We start from the raw sequence: 4,714 nt of genomic DNA, 5'->3' as shown, positions 1-4,714 counted from the left end.
AATCGTGTTTGTGATGCAGAGTGTATTTACGAGCATGGACTGAAAAAGGGTGCTTAAAGTATGGATTTAACGCTTTGATGACACCAAAGCATGGGACGGACCCCAGGAGACCAAGATTGGCATATTTGCACGCCAGGGATCCAAGAAAATCGAGAAACTAATGCTCAAGTAGCCCGAAAGACGTCCAGAATGCAAGATCGTAGGGTTCCCACCATCCGTTCAGTTCAAAACTCTATATGTAGCATGAGGATAACAAATTAACTGTACACATCAAATTTAAGCCTCCAGATCCTTGTGGAAGTAGCTCAACGGACAGATCAGCCCATAAACCATTGATTTTGGTCACACCTGAGATCTGCATATTCTTCAAACTGGACCTAGACAGCTTAAATGAGATGAGAAAAGGAATGGACAGATCGGATCTTCCACAAGCATCACATCACACTAAGTCCCACCTTGAATGACATGTGCAAAGTGCATATGTGCACTAGCGGTGCACCAAACCAATAAAAGGGTCATATGATCTTTGACTGACTGAATCCAAGCTAAAAACAGAAACTTCCGTTTTCTTATTTCCACGCGCTGCGAACGCCGAACAGGGAGTGTGGATGATCTTGATGGGCCGCCAATACCTAATTATCGGTCCGATCTGAACCGTCCATTCGAAGCACACGAGGGTATTTACCACCATATGGCGGTTCTTGGTCTGAAACATGCCAGAAAGAGATTGCAAATGTGCGGAATGACAGAATCGTTGCCGCAAGATCAATCAAGTGGGCCGCATTAAGGGCGATCCAAAACTATGCATTCTTGGCCAAAATTCCGAGAGGAATTCAGTGGACAGCGTGGATTTCTCCACGGAATTCAATCACGGGTCCCACCAAGCATCAACGCCAACTGATTTAAGCAGCAGGCTCTGCGTCCGTGAAATACGGTCGCTGTGGGCCGTTTGCCGATCATGGTCAGGATCGGACTGATGATCCGGACCATCCATCTTGAAGTACATCTAAAACCGTCCAAAGGGACACTGTTTTAACACCTTTTGAGGGATTCTAGGAGGACCAGCGGGAGCAGTTTCTCAGGCTTTCACCCGAAACCGCAAGCGTGGCTGCGTAACAGGGGGTGAGTAAGAGTTTTCGGATTCCCTCAGCGTACGCAGGGCCGGTTCCTTGCAACCGACCTCTCCACCGTCTTCCCTGCATATAAGGAAGACAGAGAGAGAAGGGGGGGGGATTTTTTGGCAGGGCGGTTTGGGCTTGGACGATTGCGAGAGAGAGAAGTTGAGTTCGTCCCTTTTTTCTTTTCTTATTATTTTTATTTTACTTGGTTTATTTTATTTTTAAGAGAATCAGCCATCCATGTCTGGCTGAACCTCTTAGCTAGGGCTAAGAGGTGAAGCTTGTAGTCTGATGGGAGAGTTTATGCATGTGCCATTTATTTAGATTGAAGGGATTTTTGATTTAATTTTATTATGAGAATATTTTTAGTTTTTAATAGCCTGTTGTGACTGAAATTACAATGGGTTTGCAATGGCTTTGAATATTTCTTTTTCCTTGTTGTGATTATGACATCAGGAAGTCCTGTTGTTCGCCATCGTCTCCTGGGCATGGTTGGATGATGGTACCCTGCCTAACCTTCATAGCATGTTGATTGGTTGGTGATTAGTTTAATTCTGTTGTTTGCTTTGTCTCCTGGGCATGGTTTGGTGATGGAATCCATTCTAATTTATATACCTGTCATCTCTTTAAAATTATCAGAAGAAGTTCAGTTTAATTTCCATGATTCTCGAAGCAGGCATAAGATCTCCCTGATCTCTACAAGTGGATCCTCCGAATCCCTAGTTTCTTAATTCTAATTTTCTTAAGTTTTACATAATTATTTCACAATTATTCCCTAAGGGCCATTCAATTTAAATTTCATCTTAGGCTAGTTCTATTTCTACCTAGTTTCAGGTAACGTACAAGTATCAGTCCCTTGGGATTCGACCTCGGTCTTACCGAGTTTATTACTACATCACAATCCTATACTTGGGGAGTGAACAAGTTTTTGGCGCCGTTGCCGGGGACTGACGGTTGCGATTCTCTGAAATTAATTAGGTTTAGAATTAGTTTAAGAATAGAATTTGACTAACTTTAGTTTTAGGTTTTTATTTGATTTCTAGAACTAACTTGTTTTCCTGTTTTGTAGGATCCTGACATAAGTTTCTAAATTGGTAATTCCTTCCTAATTTCTTTACTTTTTCTACTTTTAAAATTAGGGTTTGAGTTTTAGAAAATTTCTAATTCTGGTATTTTTCTATTTTTAGGAAATAGTTTATTTTTAAAAATTTTCCTCTTTTGTTTTTAGAAACTAGGTTAGTTATTTCCCTTTTTAGAATTTTTTTTTTAATTTTAGAAACTAATTCATCTTTCTTTTATTTTAATTTTAGAAACTTTCTAATTCTGGAACTTTCCTTTTTAGAAACTAACTTTCTATTTTTATTTTTTTCTAATTTTAACTCTTTTAGAATCTAACTTTGTTTCCTAATTTATTTTTAGAAATTTTCTACTTGTAGAATTTTTGTTTAGAAACTAACTTTCCTATTGTGTAGGCTTTTAAGGTTGAAATTTCTAATTCGGTAAGCTTTTTCTCTACTTTCTATTTTTCAGTTCTCTTTTAGTAATTTACTCTCTAGTTTAGGACTTTTTTCTTTTAGAAATTAGTTTACTTCTATCTTTCTTTTTAAGGATTTTCTAATTCTAGACATTCTCTTTAGAAACTGACTTGTTTGTTTTCAGGTCTTTAACTCAGGGACTTCAATTTGGTAATTTCTTTCCAACTCTCTCTTTCTTTCTAGATTTTCTTTTCCTTTCTTAGAATTAGGTTTCAAATTTGATTGAGGGCTGCGAGTGTTTCATGCCCAAGTGGGCCCGTGACAACACTCGACGTCTCTTGACTGAAGGAGGATTGGTTGAGGGGTTGACTATCCATCGCAGGACTAGACACCACTCGAAATCCCCTGAGTTAATTGAAGTGATGCCTGGAAACCAACCTCTTCTACCCCAACCTAGGGTGGAGGACACTCAGGATGAGAATGAGGTGTATCAAGCACCCCCGCCACGTACTTACGAGATTATTTACAGCCAGCGAGGGTGAGTACGCCCTCATGTATGATTTTTCCTGAAAATACAGGACATATGGACATCAAGCCAGGGGTTATCCAACTCCTTCCTAAGTTCCATGGGCTTGAATCTGAAGAACCATATTTACATTTGAAAGAGTTTGATGAGATCAGAGCCACTTTATATTTTCAAAATGTGTCTAAGGACACAGTTAGGCTGAGACTCTTTCCTTTTTCCTTAAAAGAGAAGGCTAAGACGTGGTTACATTCACTGCATCCTAGATCCATTGGCACATGGAATGATATGCAAAGAGAATTTATAAAGAAATTCTTTCCACATCATAAAACAATTACCCTTAGAAAAGCAATCATGAATTTCACCCAAAAGGAGGATGAAACATTTTACCAATGTTGGGAAAGGTTCAAGGATTTAGTCAGTTCATGCCCACAACACGGTTTTGAAACGTGGCGCATTACAAATTTTTTCTATGATAGACTGACATCTTTCATGCGTCAAATGGTCGAGACAATGTGTAATGGAGAATTCATTAATAAAAATGTTGACGAGGTATGGGATTACCTCGATAATCTTGCTGAAAAAACACAATCATGGGACTATTACCCAAAGTCGAACACCACGTCTAGGCCGACTCAATTAAAGGAGAAAGGTGGATTGTATCTCTTGAAAGAAGATGATGATCTTAAGTGTAACGTGACTACACTCATAAGGAAAGTTGAGGCCATGGAAGGAAAGAAGGATAAGGTTAATGAAAGTGTTTGCGGCATCTGTGATTGTAACATTCATACAACTGAAAATTGCCCTACAATACCCGCCTTTCGAGAAGTGTTGAATGAACAATCCAATGCCGTAAATAATCATCTAAGACCTTTCAATGGACCAATCTCTAATACGTACAATCCTGGTTGGAAAAATCATCCAAATTTTAGTTGGAGAAATGGACAAACTGCTACTCCTCAAAGTTTCTTCAATCAAAATCCAAATCAGGGAAAACATCAAGAAGAACCGGTTCAAAATTCCATGCAAGAGCTGACCCATGCAATGCGAGACTTTATACAAAAGATGGATTCACGTATGACGGTTATAGAAAAGGGGATGCTTCCTGCACAACCGCTTCCCAATCCTAAACCGCAATACGAGACAAGTGATCCCAGCTCTTCAAATCAAATGGGACACGCTAAATCCATCACCACTCTTAGGAGTGGGAAGATCATTGATAAAACCCTTTCGGTTAGGCCCGAAAAGCCTCAAGAATCAGAAGAGGACAATAATAATGGATCTATTGAGGCCCCACAAAAATTAGAACCGGAACTTCTAGAAAAGCCAGTTGCTCCATTTCCTCAATGGTTGGTTGCACCAAAACCTCTCTCTAACTCTCAGGATATCTTAGAGGTGTTGAAACAAGTGAAAGTCAACATTCCTCTACTTGATGTCGTAAAACAGATACTTTCATATGCTAAATTCCTGAAAGACTTATGTACGACCAAACGACGGCAGAGTATTCAAAAGAAGATCTTCTTGACCGAGAAAGTGAGTGCCATCCTAAAGTAAGACGTGCCATAGAAATTCAAAGATCCCGGTAGCCCAACCATATC

General features: G+C 39.5%; 1 non-coding gene across 1 annotated transcript; it reads right to left on the bottom strand.

Moving 5' to 3' along the window:
• Positions 1-3,452: 3,452 nt before the first annotated feature.
• Positions 3,453-3,559, bottom strand: LOC131250264 (small nucleolar RNA R71). The gene has a single exon (XR_009173190.1). It is a non-coding gene; the product is annotated as a small nucleolar RNA R71 (small nucleolar RNA).
• Positions 3,560-4,714: the final 1,155 nt, after the last annotated feature.

Source organism: Magnolia sinica, chromosome 6 (genome assembly GCF_029962835.1).
Source record: "Magnolia sinica isolate HGM2019 chromosome 6, MsV1, whole genome shotgun sequence".
NCBI classification, from domain to species: domain Eukaryota; kingdom Viridiplantae; phylum Streptophyta; class Magnoliopsida; order Magnoliales; family Magnoliaceae; genus Magnolia; species Magnolia sinica.
The sequence above is the reverse complement of the archived record's forward strand: the minus strand, read 5'-3'. Positions and strand labels throughout refer to the sequence as shown.